This window comes from Bos indicus x Bos taurus, chromosome 16, assembly GCF_003369695.1.
Source record: "Bos indicus x Bos taurus breed Angus x Brahman F1 hybrid chromosome 16, Bos_hybrid_MaternalHap_v2.0, whole genome shotgun sequence".
NCBI classification, from domain to species: Eukaryota; Metazoa; Chordata; class Mammalia; order Artiodactyla; family Bovidae; genus Bos; species Bos indicus x Bos taurus.
Window position 1 is genome coordinate 43,868,011 of NC_040091.1, and position 15,150 is coordinate 43,883,160.

Consider the following 15,150-nt stretch of genomic DNA (forward strand, 5'->3'; position numbering starts at 1 on the left):
CAGTATATAGCCATGATGTTCTTTTCCTATTTGGAACCAGTCTGTTGTTCCATGTCCAGTTCTAACTGTTGCTTCCTGACCTGCATACACATTTCTCAAGAGGCAGGTAAGGTGGTCTGGTATTCCCACCTCTTGAAGAATTTTCCACAGTTTATTGTGATCCACACAGGCAAAGGCTTTGGCATAGTCAATAAAGCAGAAATAGATGTTTTTCTGGAACTCTCTTGCTTTTTCCATGATCCAGCGGATGTTGGCAATTTGATCTCTGGTTCCTCTGCCTTTTCTAAAACCAGCTTGAACATCAGGAAGTTCACAGTTCACGTATTGCTGAGGCCTGGCTTGGAGAATTTTGAGCATTACTTTACTAGCGTGTGAGATGAGTGCAATTGTGTGGTAGTTTGAGCATTCTTTGGCATTGCGTTTCTTTGGGATTGGAATGAAAACTGACCTTTTCCAGTCCTGTGGCCACTGCTGAGTTTTCCAGATTTGCTGGCATATTGAGTGCAGCACTTTCACAGCATCCTCTTTCAGGATTTGGAATAGCTCAACTGAAATTCCATCACCTCCACTAGCTTTGTTCATAGTGATGCTTTCTAAGGCCCACTTGACTTCACATTCTAGGATGTCTGGCTCTAGGTCAGTGATCACACCATCGTGATTATCTGGGTCGTGAAGCTCTTTTTTGTACAGTTCTTCTGTGTATTCTTGCCATCTCTTCTTAATATCTTCTGCTTCTGTTAGGTCCACACCATTTCTGTCCTTTATCGAGCCCATCTTTGCATGAAATGTTCCCTTGGTATCTCTAAATTTCTTGAAGAGATCTCTAGTCTTTCCCATTCTGTTGTTTTCCTCCATTTCTTTGCATTGATCGCTGAAGAAGGCTTTCTTATCTCTTCTTGCTATTCTTTGGAACTCTGCATTCAGATGCTTATATCTTTCCTTTTCTCCTTTGCTTTTCGCTTCTCTTCTTTTCACAGCTATTTGTAAGGCTTCCCCAGACAGCCATTTTGCTTTTTTGCATTTCTTTTCCACAGGGATGGTCTTGATCCCTGTCTCCTGTGCAATGTCACGAACATCATTCCATAGTTCATCAGGCACTCTATCTATCAGATCTAGGCCCTTAAATCTATTTCTCACTTCCACTGTATAATCATAAGGGATTTGATTTAGGTCATACCTGAATGGTCTAGTGGTTTTCCCTACTTTCTTCAATTTAAGTCTGAATTTGGCAATAAGGAGTTCATGATCTGAGCCACAGTCAGCTCCTGGTCTTGTTTTTGCTGACTGTATAGAGCTTCTCCATCTTTGGCTGCAAAGAATATAATCAATCTGATTTCCGTGTTGCCCATCTGGTGATGTCCATGTATAGAGTCTTCTCTTGTGTTGTTGGAAGAGGGTGCTTGTTATGACCAGTGCATTTTCTTGACAAAACTCTATTAGTCTTTGCCCTGCTTCATTCCATATTCCAAGGCCAAATTTGCCTGTTACTCCAGGTGTTTCTTGACTTCCTACTTTTGCATTCCAGTCCCCTATAATGAAAAGGACATCTTTTTTCAGTGTTAGTTCTAAAAGGTCTTGTAGATCTTCATAGAACCATTCAACTTCAGCTTCTTCAGCATTACTGGTCGGGGCATAGACTTGGATTACTGTGATATTGAATGGTTTGCCTTGGAAATGAACAGAGATCATTCAGTCGTTTTTGAGATTGCATCCAAGTACTGCATTTCAGACTCTTTTGTTGACCATGATGGCTACTCCATTTCTTCTGAGGGATTCCTGCCCACAGTAGTAGATATAATGGTCATCTGAGTTAAATTCACCCATTCCAGTCCATTTTAGTTAGCTGACTCCTAGAATGTCGACATTCACTCTTGCCATCTCTTGTTTGACCACTTCCAATTTGCCTTGATTCATGGACCTGACATTCCAGGTTCCTATGCAATATTACTCTTTACAATATTGGACCTTGCTTCTATCACCAGTCCCATTCACAACTGGGTGTTGTTTTTGCTTTGGCTCCATCCCTTCATTCTTTCTGGAGTTATTTCTCCACTGATCGCCAGTAGCATATTGGGCACCTACTGACCTGGGGAGTTCCTCTTTCAGTGTCCTATCATTTTGCCTTTTCATACTGTTCATGGGGTGATGTGATGTGTATGTGTATGATGTCATGTGTACAAAACATCCAGAATGAGCAAACTTTGTCAGAGACAGAAAATAGAAAATAGGTTGCTTAGTGCTGGGGAGAATGGGAATTATCTACTACCAGGTTGGTTTCTTTTATTGAGGACAGTGCAGTGCAGTTCAGTCACTCAGTCGTGTCCGACTCTTTGTGACCCCATGAACTGCAGCACGCCAGGCCTCCCTGTCCATCACCAACTCCCGGAGTCCAACCCATGTCCATTGAGTGGGTGATGCCATCCAACCATCTCATCCTCTGTCATCCCCTTCTCCTCCTGCCCCCAATCCCTCCCAGCATCAGAGTCTTTTCCAATAAGTCAACTCTTCGCATCAGGTGTCCAAAGTATTGGAGTTTCAGCTTCAACATCAGTCCTGCCAATGAACACCCAGGACTGATCTCCTTTAGAATGGACTGTTTGGATCTCCTTGCAGTCCAAGGGACTCTCGAGAGTCTTCTCCAACACCACAGTTCAAAGCATCAATTCTTTGTGCTCAGCTTTCTTCACAGTCCAACTCTCACATCCATACATGACCACTGGAAAAACCATAGCCTTGACTAGATGGACCTTTGTTGACAAAGTAATAAATATTCTAAAATTAGATTATGGTAGTGACTGCAAATACTTTTGTTGCTCAGTCTGTAAGTCATGTCTGACTCTTTGTGACCACATGGACTGCAGCATGCTAGGTTCCCCTGTCCTTCGCTGTCTCCTGGACCTTGCCTAAACTCATGTCCATTGAGTTGTTGATGCCATCCAGCCACCTCATCCTGTGTCAACCCTTCTCCTCCTGCGCTCAATCCTTTCCAGTGTCAGGGTCTTTTCCGATGTATCAGCTCAATGCATCAGGTGGCCAGTGTATTGGAGCTTTAGCTTCAGCTTCAGCATCAGTCCTTCCAATGAATGTTCAGGGTTGATTTCCTTTAGGATTGACTAGTTTGACCTCCTTGCTGTCCAAGGGACTCTCAAGAGTCTTCTTCAGCACCACAAGTCAAAAGCATCAGTTCTCTGGCACTCAGCCTTTTTTTACAGTACAACTCTCACATCTGTACAGGACTACTGGAAAAAATCAAAGCTTTGACTCTCTGGGACTTTGTTGGCAAAGTAATGTCTCCACTTTTTAATATTCTGTCTAGGTCTGTCATAGCTTTCCTTCCAAGGAGCAAGCATCTTTTAATTTTGTGTCTGCAGTCACCATCCACAGTGATTTGGGGCTATAAGTAGGTGAATTCTCTATTTTTATTTATTTATTTTTTAATTGGAGGATAACTGTTTTACAATTCTGTGCCAGCCTCTGTTGTACAACAATACAAATCAGCCGTAATTACACATATATCCCCTCCCTCCTGAGCCTCCGTCTCCTCTCCTACCCTACCCCTCTAGGTCATCACAGAGCACCAGACTGGGCTCCCGCACCATACAGCAGCCTCCTATCAGCCGTCTGTTTCACACATGATGGTACATATATATCAATACTACTTTCTCAATTCGACCTACCCTCTCCTTCCCCTGCTGTGTCCACAAGTCCATTCTTTATGTCTGTATCTTTTCTGCAAAGAGGTTCATCAGTACCATTTTTCTGGATCCCATATACATGTGCTAATTTGTCTTTCTCTTTCTGACTTAGTTCACTCTGCATAACAGGCTCTAGGTTCATCCACATCTCTAGAACAGACTCAAAATCATTCTTTTTTATGGCTGAGTAATATTCCATTGCATGTATGTACCACAATTCATCTGTTGGTGGATGTCTAGGTTGCTTCCATGTCATGGCTATTGTAAATAGTGCTGCAATGAACACTGGGGTACATGTGTCTTTTTCAGTTATGGTTTTCTCAGGGTATATGCCCAGTAATGGGATTGCTGGGTCATATGGTAGTTTTATTCCTAGTTTTTTTTTTTTTAAAGAAATCTCCACACTATTCTCCATAATGGCTGTATCAATTTACATTTCCACCAACAGTGCAGAGGGTTTCCCTTTTCTCCACATCATCCTCTCCGGCATTTATTGTTTGTAGACTTTTAAAAAAACATTTATTTAGTTAGTTGTGGCATGTGGGACCTAGTTTCCTGACCAGGGATTGAACCCAGGCTACCTGCACTGGGAGTGCAAGTCTTAACCCGTCGGACTACCAGGGAACTCCCTCTTTGTAGAATTTTTTTGATGATGGCCATTCTGGTTGGTGTGAAGTAATACCTCATTATAGTTTTAGTTTGCATTTCTCTAATCATGAGTGATGTTGAGCATCTTGTCATGTGTTTATTGGCCATCTGTATGTCTTCTTTGGAGAAATGAATGAATTCTCTACTATGCAAATTGTATCTCAATAAAGTTGCTAAGAAAAAAAAAAGCCATTGCAAATTGTAAATAGGACTGTCCACAGGATGATGTGTGGGTGTAATTTGCTTCTTTTCACTTGTCTTTTAATTTTGTGAATTTCTGACTGCTTTTTAAAACGAAAAGGGCTATAATTAAAAGATTGTTTCACAGTGACTATGCACATTAATATTCTTGCTTTGTTTCTTTCGTCCTGATTATGGTTCACAACCTTCAGACTGCTTTCAGAAAACAAAAGGATTTTTTTCTTCATGTGATACCAGTTAATAAGCATTTATTAAGGTCTTATTGGGTCTTACCATATACTCTGAAAAATGTGAAAATGTTAGTCATTCAGTCATGCCTGACTCTTTGTAACACCATGGACTATAGCCTACCAGGCTCCTCTGTTGATGGAATTCTGCAGGCAAGAATAATGGAATGGATAGCCATTCCCTTTTCCAGGGGATTGTCCCAACCCAGGGATAGTACTCGTGTCTCCTGCATTGCAGGCAGATTCTTTACCTGCTGAACTATCAGGGAAGACTTTTCATCTCACAGACTAGCAAAAATTAAATACTGGCATTACCAAATGTTGGGAGAGATGTAGAAATATGAACACTCTTTTGACGACAGTGAAGTCATGGAAATTAATATGGTTGTTGCTGGCCAAAATTTTGGCTTTCTCTGCCCATCAAAGCCAAATAAAAAATATCAAGAGTGTGATGAGGAACAAAGGTGTTGATTTCTTTCTCTAGCCTTGTTTCAACGACAGTCATAGGCTGGCGTCTGTAACCCAGTAATTGAGTCCGGCAGTTTGGTGGCTCTGCGGAACTTCCCTCTGATGTGTAACTACCAGGGGAAGGGTGTTGTAAGGGTAAACACCAGATATGGGACGTATTTAGCATAGAGTCAAAGGATAACAGGTTCGAAGTGTAGCTCCTGCAGAGTTATGGGGCAGAAAAGCAAACTTATTTACAGACATTCAGAGTTAGGAGAGTTAAAGTAAAAAACCTAGGAATGTTCAGGCCTGCTCACTGTTCTCTTTATCTCCTTTATTCTCAGGAAAAGAAAAGGAAAAAAAAAACTCATCCGTCTTCTTTTTCCTCTTCACTGCAACATGGTCACCTGAGCAATGTCTGTGAAAATGTTATATATTCGGACCAATTGACTCAGCAGTTCAAATTTTAGAAATCTGCTGTACAGAAACACCTGGGTATGCAGGAGGTTTGTTGCAGCCCTACCAGAAGAATGAAAATGTGGGAACAACATCACTGTCCATTGTCGGCACACTAATTAAATCCTGAGTGACATTTAAACCGTGATATTCAGGGCAGCCCTCAGAAGAGCAAGGACAGATGAACTGCAGCGGTATTCCTGTGAAGACAGGAATGATACATGCGGGGTGTGGGGAAGACAGCAAACTGCAGAACGTGTCTACCATTATTCTGTTTCCATTTTTTTTTAAGTAGGTAACCACCTCTGTATGAATATAAATATGTTTCTTGGAACATGCATAGGAAAAAATATCTGAAGGGTCACACACCAGACTTTTAACAGTGGGAAGAAAAATAGGAAGGAAAGGGAAGAAATATGTTTCTGTTTTGAAATTTTTTATAACCAGCATAGAGTATTTCTGTTATTTTAAAAAGCAAGTGTCTGGGACTTCCCTGCTGGTCCACTGGTTGAGAGTCTGCCCGCCAATGCAGGGGACACAGGTTTGAGCCCTGGTCCGGGAAGATTCCACTTGCTATGGGGCAACAAAAAACCCATGGGCCGAAACTACAAGCCCACATGCCCTAGAGGCTGTGCTCAGCAACAAGAGAAGCCACAGCAAGGAGAAGCCCTCACATCACTGCTAGGGAGTAGCCCCTGCTCACAACAACTAGAGAAAACCCGGACAGAAACAAAGACCCAGTGCAGCTAAAAATAAATAAATTTGAAATAATAATTTTTTAAAAAGAAGTAAGACACTCAATTGCTTCTTTTCTGCCCTTAAAAAAAAAGAAGCTGGGAGAATCTTTAAAAATATAAACTGCTAGAATTTTATATTGAGAATTGTCATATGGATCACATAACATACTACTCATACACACGCTGCCCACCCCGCACTTCCTTTCCCCCTGAGAACTGTTCCGTGATCTCTGTAGCTTTTACCATCAACTGATCATCTATGTATTTACAGGTGTATTTTCTATTTCTGCACCAGAGTATAAGCAACCTGAGGGCCAGAACTTTGCCCTCTGGCAGACAATTTTGTTTTCTGTTCTAACTCCAATTCCTGGTTTATAGCAGGACCTCAGTAAATATTTGTTGAATGAACCTTCACCAGCAGAGGAAGGGCAAGGTAACTTCCAGGTATGCAGCTTGCATATTTCATCACAAATTAGAAATTAAAAGATTTGTTACCCCAGCAACGACATTGTCAGGAAGGAAAACTTTACTCTCTTGTGTTCCGTGATTGTGTATGTGAAAGTATGCTCAGCTGTGTCCACTCTTTGCAACCCCATGGATTGTAGCCTGCCAGGTTCCTCTGTCCATGGAATTCTCCAGGCAAGAATACTGGAGTGGGTTGCCATTTCCTGCTCCAGGGGATCTTCCTGACCCAGGGATTGAACCCGAGGTTCCTGCATCTCCTGCACTGGCAGGCAGATTCTTTAATGTCCGAGCCTCTAGTTCTGTAATTGGTGGTGGTGGTTTAGTCACTAAGTCATGTCCGACTCTTTCGACCCCCTGGACAGGAGCCTGGCAGGCTACACTGTCCATGGGATTCTCCAGGCAAGAATACTGGAGTGGGTCCCTCAAATTAAAACTGACAAACAACAGATTAGCAAGAAAAAAAGGTTTTTATTCCCATATATAGGGGAATTTGCAAAAAAAACGTAACTCAAAGTGATTAGCGCTGGGGGCTTATATACCATCTTAATAGGGAAAGAGAAGGGAGGGAAGGGAGAGTAGATGGAATATATGACAGTTTTATGACAATGTCTGTTTATAAGAGTCGATCATCCCTGGTTAACCCTAAGGAGGGAATTTATGAAAAACTGAGTTATTTGGGGGAGGTTCTGCTTTGGGACAGATAAGAGAGTTCAGAAGAAAAAAAAATCTTGTTCTCAAATGCCTAAAGCTCAAAATAATTCTCATGCCGCAGTGGTTTATGGTGGACTCCTTCAACATTTAATTTCGCATCGCAGCTGTGTATGCTTTTGTCCACGCAGCCAGCTCAGGGTCCCTGAAGGCAGGAACCATATCTGACTCATCTTAGAATCCCCAGCACTGAGCTAGTAGGTGGAAGGTATTTAATAAACATCATCGCATGAGAAGCTTTTCTAAATAGTTCATCTGTAAGGCAAGCAAGAAAGGGATGCTCTGTTCCCTACCTACATCTAAGAACAACCTAAAACTCTGAGTATACACGTAAATGTACTTCTTTACTGGGCAAGAATCCCAAATTCAAAAGGGGTATAAAACCCTCCCTCAAAAGGTAAAAAATACCAGTTTGGCTGGTAGTGTCAACTAAAAAACTATGCGCAACACAAAAGCTGAGTTAGGTTTTATTCGGTGGGAATGTTAGGACTCCAGTCTAGGAGGCAGTATCTCTGGTGACTCTGAAGAGGCAGGGGAAGTGCCAGTCCACATGCAAGTTTGCAACAAGGAGCAGGTAATCTGAATATTAAAAGATTACTGTTAATTAAGAGAAAACTAAATCTCTCACGTGAAGAGATTTAGCTATCTTTTATGTATGGGAAGATGCAAGCATCTGGGCTTGCTGAAATCATTTCTTTCATATGCATGTAGCTATCTGGGGCCAATCCTATTTCCTTTATTGTTCACATATTAATTCCTAATTAACCGTATGAGATGGTGAATGTAGCCGATGGCCACCTCTCAACACCCCCTAGCTCTTCAGCGCTTCCCAGGGAGGAAGTAGCTGATGGCATCCAAATAGCTGGCTTTGTTTCTCCTAGGCTCAGAAATTTGCATTTGGAAAAGCCTTGTTTACTGGTAGGGCAGAAAATATTTCATTTCACAGTAGAAATTGATGTCTTTTCTTTCCCCTTTTGGCTATATTCCTCCAGCATATTTATTATAGATTCTGACCCAAAGCATTGCTGCAAATCAAATAAGCAGGGGGGTAATTCTTCCTGCTAAAAGGGGGAACCTCTCCCTACCTCCTTCCATAAGATGCTGTGCTAAGCTCCGACTGTTTTTCAGGGGAGTAAAATGCCAGAATCAAAGACTTTGATGTACACTTAGAGCTACACACATCCTACACCCAACACACACGCAACACTTGCCTGGCACAGGAAAGGGCTGGGAGCCAGGACAACCCACGTGAGAGACCTCTCACCTCCTCCTTCCAAGGACATCTCCTGAGAAGCTGGGACAAGAGGAGAGAAAATGAATGGGTTCTTTCAGAGGGTATGGAGAGCTTCGTGGCTCATGTAACAGAATTCCTGAGCTTAAAGTGGAAAACTATGATGACTTGAGGTGAGAGAATAGTGACCGTTTACAGAACTCATAGAAAAGTTAATTCATTTGTTCCAGTGATACAGATATGCCAAGACGGAATTAATCAGGGTGACCTCAGGAGCAGAGGGGGCCATGGAACTCTTCAGGAATTTAAAGCAGAAGCCTTAGCCACAGAAAATATGCACAGCTACCTCACATTTGTACACAGTTTGGGGCATTCCTTGGACCTCTGACAGCTCGTTCATGGGACTCTTGCCCAGATTAAGAAACTGTGCTTTGCAGTAAATGGGACGTAGTATATTGACTCTTCTGAGGAATAAGAATAAATTAAACTCATAGTACAAGAAGCACTGCCAAGACATAAGCCCCTGTCTGTGGAGCTGGTATCTATGGGTCTGGCAGGAGTAAAACTCTGTCCAGTGTAAACCCAAAGACACCATTAAGATGGAACCAAGAGACGCCCTTGGCATCACATTAGCAAGACCTGGGACCGGGTCCAGACGGGGCGGACTTTAATTGGAAACAGAAGCATCTTTGTCTTTGCTGAATCATCTTTGTCTTTCCTGGATTCAAAAAGCTGTTTGCAATGAATGGAATAAGAGGCAGGAGACTGGAATGTTAATTCTCAGCCTTGGTTTTCTTGGCTTTTTTTAAACTTTTTTAATGGTTTTTATGTTGTCAGGTTTTATATATATATATATATAAAACACACATATATATATAAAACGTATATATATAACACATATATATAATGCATATATGAGATCAGTCTTGGGGTTTATGTTTATCTTTTTTTTTTTAAGCTCAAAGTAAGTTTCAAAGATGATTTAAAGATATTCTAAAAATCTCAAAAGGAATGAAAGTAAATTAATTTTAATTAACCTTAAGCATATACATATATATGCATACCATGGAGCAAGTGCAGACCCCAGACTCTCCCCAAACAGCTCCCAGTGGCAGGAACTGCATGTTGTTTTGGAAAAGATTCCATTTTCTCTTAAATTGAGTAGCTCTTTAGCCTCCCTGGACCTTCTTTCTGTAATCCTCGTCTTCATTTCTGGAGCCACTAAGACTAAATGTATGCATTTTGCTGCCTAATAATCCTGCAATAGTTCTTGTTTGGTTTTCAAGACCCCCCAAATCTTCTTTCCTCCCAGCGGGGAGGAGGAGGGGTGTGGTACTTCAGCCCTAGCCCCCAGTCCTACTCCCTCGAGAGGTCTATGTGGGCTGGTTATGAAGAAGGAATTCATAGGGCCTGGAGCCCATCTTAGGCCTGTTCATGCTGATCATGCTCGACCACCTCTCCAACCGACTCTCGACTCTGTGCTTAGTGCCTATGGAAACTACAATAGAAGGATAAGACCCCTCTGGACAGGGGGATCTTGAAGATCACATCCAGGTTACTCACTGCCTAAGAGAAAATGTACTCTAATCACCCCTGCCTCCGGACAGGTCATAAATCCTTTCTGTATCTATCGGACTGTAACTGCAGGCTTATTGATTATTAACTATTTGAACACCTAACACTTGATAACACTTGAATGATGGGGTTATTGTGATTGTATTTACCCTTCCTTTGTTTTATGTAAGTCTCAAGGAAATTGGGGTGGTGGGTTTGGACATGTACACATGGGGTATAAAAGATTTTCACAAATGCTGGTCGGGGTCCTTGGCTAAGAGGAGACTCTGCCTTGGGCCCGCCGGTGTAATAAACTGCACTCCACTATCTGCATTGTCCTTCTGAGTGAGTTTGTTTCCCGGAACGCGTGGCTATAACAGTTACTCAGACCTGAGCTCTTTTCCCCAGGCCTTCACACTGGACAGTCATATTCTATTAAATATTTAAATATCAGCAGCCACATCACCCTGGGCCAGGATTTAAGGTGAGGCAAATGAAGCACTTGCCTTAGGCAAAAAATTTAAGAGTGCCAAGAACCTCAGAAATCAAGAGAGTTCATATTTGAAACATCAACACCAAAAATCCACAACGAGCAAAATGTCAAAATTTTAAATAAGAACCTGATGCAAGAGGAAATATGTATAGCCCCCAGTACATTTTAATGTATTCTTAATAGTTGATTTTTTTCCAAATATCAAAATGGTTGAAAAAATATTTAAAAATTGGAAACTAGGTTTATTAAAACTCACATCACTTTAAGTTTACATATTTTACTTATACCAAAAAGATTTATTATAATTTTACGTTTCTGGCTGTAATGGAAGCAACCTCATCAATAATCTTTTCCAAATCTTGTATAATATGCACACTACTGTTAGGGGAAGCACAGTCTGCAACCCCCCACCGTGGCCAGGCATTATAGTAAACATTTGTGTGAGTTGTTTTACGACAGGAGGTCCTGATAAGGAACATGGAATGAATAAGCCACCACCAACCGGAAGAGTTCAGGAAAGGTCAAAAGGTGACACCACGGGTCCAACCATCTCCCAGAATCCTTCTCGCTGACATCATCCTGCTTGAGCAATGCATGCGCCACCAGGAAGGACCCTGAGTCAGAGTGATTGGTCAGAGACAACCCAGAAACTAATCCCTTCACCATAAAACCCGAGACTGTGAGCCACGTGGCAGAGCAGTCCTCCTGGGTTCCCTTCCCCTACTGCTTTCCGCCCAGGCATCCCTTCCTAATAAAATCTCTTGCTTTGTCAGCACATGTGTCTCCTCAGACAATTCATTTCAGAGTATTAGACAAGAGCCCACTCTCGGGCCTTGGAAGGAGTCCCCCTTACTGCAACAGTATTATGATGACACCCCCCACAAGGCTTACACTGAACTAAGTTTGAAAGCAGAGTCGTCACATGCATGCCCTCACACTGCAACACCCAAGGGTACTGCCTCTAAAGAGGCATCATTTCCATCACAGCCATCTTTCTTATTCTGACATTTTTATGTTTTTATTACAACTATAGAATCCTAAGATGGAAGCAAAAAGTCTCGAGGAAGAGGTGGCCTTTTGTGATCCCCACACAGGTGCCCTCTGGCCCAAGGGCAGCCCTGCTCCCATGAGTTTTGTCCCATTGATGCCTGCTTGCCCTTTTCCCTTGATACTTGGTCCTTAACTTCCCAGTCTTATTTAGTATTTATTGATTTTATCACAAACTCTCTTCGAGGAATCTCAGACTCTTTTTGGAAGTAGGTGGGGTAGAAATCAATAATTCTATGCTTTGCCCACATCAGATCATCTGCAAAAACCATCAGCTCAGCTTGCAAATACATCTGGAATCCAAACGCTTCTCATGCCTCCACTGCCACCAGCCCAGGGACCAACGGAGCCCCCATCATCTCTGCCCTAGACAGGCCTCCTGTTTCCAGCCCTGCCCCCATGGAAGGCTGTTTCCTTGGTGGCCCCAATGAGCCAACCTCCTAGTATCCACTCTGGTAGGTAGCCCCTCCCACACTGATACTAGGCTTGACCATATGACCTGCTTCGGCCGATGGGATATCAGCAAGAGGTATCTCCATCAGCTCTTCACACTGAGACTTGTCCTTTTTATGGATGCTTCTTGGGCTACAGCCACCATCAAAGAAGTGGGGACAGACAAGGGGTGGGCTAAATCTCTCTATAAAGTTTAGATTAGGAATTGCAAGTCTGTTGCAACTACTCAGCTTTGCCACTGTAGCTTGAAAGCAGCCACAGACAATATGTAAACAAAGGTACACGGCTGTGTTTCTATAAAACTTTACTTACAAAAACAGATTTGGCCCACGGGCCATAGTTTGTCAACGCCTGAGCTAGACTACTGAATGAGGAGGGGCTGCAGGGAGATACCCTGCAAGGTAGGAGGTTGTATCAGGTTGCATAGTGTCCCCCAAAACTTCATGTCTGCATAGAACCTGTGAATGTGACCTTTGGAAATACAATCTTTGCAGATGTAATCAAATTATGATGAGGTCATATTCGATTAAGGGGGGCTTTAAGTACAATGTGAATTGCTTATAAAAAGAGAGAAAAGGAATGGTGCTAATCCTTGTTCCACTCAGTTGTATTGAGGTGGCCAAAGCCTGACCAGTCTGTGAAGCCCTTCCAAAGGCTCTGTGAGAGTGGCAGGTACACATAACCCCTCTAAAGGGGGCACTTTATTGGTCTGGCAGCCAGCTTGGCTGTCTGCTGCAAATCCTGAGTCAGCCCTTCACTAGGGCAGCTGACTGGCCCAGCTCTGCTGATCTGTGAATTTATGGCTGCCTGTTCTTGCCACCCTCATCCAGGGGCAAGCCTTCAGTCTTAGATCAGCCCCTTAGGAGACCCATGCAGCCGGGTCTTACTCCCCTCAGTCTGCATTGCTCTTCTGGCCACAAGAATATCCCAACAGACTCTGACAAATGCTGTCCTGAAATCTACTCTCTCCTCCCCACTTTCCTGGCTACCAGGAAACAAACAAACAGAACAAATATATCAGGGAATTCCAACACAGAAGCTCTGCAGACTTCGCTTCATGGGAACTGTCAAGGGTTGGAGAAAATCAGAGTTTCTACCCTTTTGTTTAGGAAATGCCAGCAGTGCCACCACAAGTGTGGGACTGGGGACAGTTTGTAACTGGAACACAAACTGCGATACAGTGCAACTGCCACTCCCACTCTGCAGGCTGCTCTCTTCTTCCGGCTGCAAACCTTTAGAGAGAACACTGCAGATATGAGGTCTTCCTGAGTCCTATTTCTCAAAACCTGATGCTGCTGTGGTTAAATTCTGTGCATGGCCATAGTTTGGAGAAGGAAATAGCAACCCACTCTGTTATTCTTGCCTGGGAAATCCCATGGACAGAGGAGCCTGGCGGACTATAGTCCATGGGGTCACAAGAGTAGGACACAACTGAGCGAATAAACCACCACCACCACATGCTTATAGTCACGGGGAGGATGTGCAAATTAAGGGAAGGATTTTTGGACTGAATGTTGTGGCATCTCATTCAGATCCAAGGGCAATGGAACTTCATCTTGGGAGAGCAGGATGCTGAGTGTTTGGGAGCGAGGGCTGGGAGCCAGCTTCGTCCACCGCGGCTGTTCACTAGTTTTGGGCTTGGTCAGCTCAGCTCACCTCTCTGTGCTTTGAAAAGCAGAAATGACCGCATGGAACAGGATCATATGGGCTACAGAGTTACACCTGGCAGATAACAAGGCTTCCCCTAATGTTATCAACCACTGATAGGAGGAGGAAGCATTTTCTCATTATCAGGCCATCCAAGCAAAGCCTCCACGGAAACCCTACTGTTAGTGAATCACAAAGGGTCACTTCCTTTTTTTTAAATTGGCTGCACCAGGTCTTAGTTGCAGCATGTACAATATAATTCCCCAATCAGGGATCGAACCTGGGCCTCCTGCCTTGGGAGCGTGGAGTGTTAGTCACTGGACCACCAGGGAATTCCCTCCTCTTACTTCTGGAGGAAAAACCTGGCTCTTGTTTGCCGTCTGGAGCTCACATACTGCACCACTTGACTGTTACCGAGGGAAGGTTTAGGCGCCTGACACACAGTGAGGCCAAATACCGAAATTGTAACAGAGGAAGGTTGGTGCAGGGCCACGCAAGGAGACAGGTGGCTCATGCCCCCCAAAAGTTGGAACTCCAGGGTTTCAGAAAAGCAGTTTTAAAAACAAGGTGAGGAAGGGGCGTGGTTAGTTGATACAATCTTCTTGGTGTAGAAATCCTTTGTTCTAGTAGTTGTCCACGTAGGTCAGGCCATGATGTTCTTCTAAATGTCCACTAAGACAAATATTTGTCTCTATTGTGCAACTTTTAATCTCTGTATAAGTGAGAAAATGTTATATCCTTAAGGTCAGAGCCTTGAGAATGGATTAGCCTGTATATTTCAGGCTACAGACATTTTTTTCTTTTTTGGCCATGCCATGTAGCTTGCAGAATTTTACACCCCCAACCAGGGATCAAACCTAGGCCCTGGAAGTGAAAATGCCAACCACCAAGTCCTAACCATTGGACTGCCAGGGAATCCCCTATAGGCAACATTCTTAAAGCAAAGCAAAAGCAATAGAATATAGAAGTTAAAGAAACAGATCTAATATGGAGTCAGACTTATTCTTCCCTGTTACATGACTTCTCTTTCCTTCACAGTGACTGGCATTTTGGAGTCTGCCATCTGAGGGTCCCGTACCCCAGTTGAGATGGGCCTGGGACCCGGGACCCTTGGCAGCAGTGCTGCAATGCTGGTACCTGG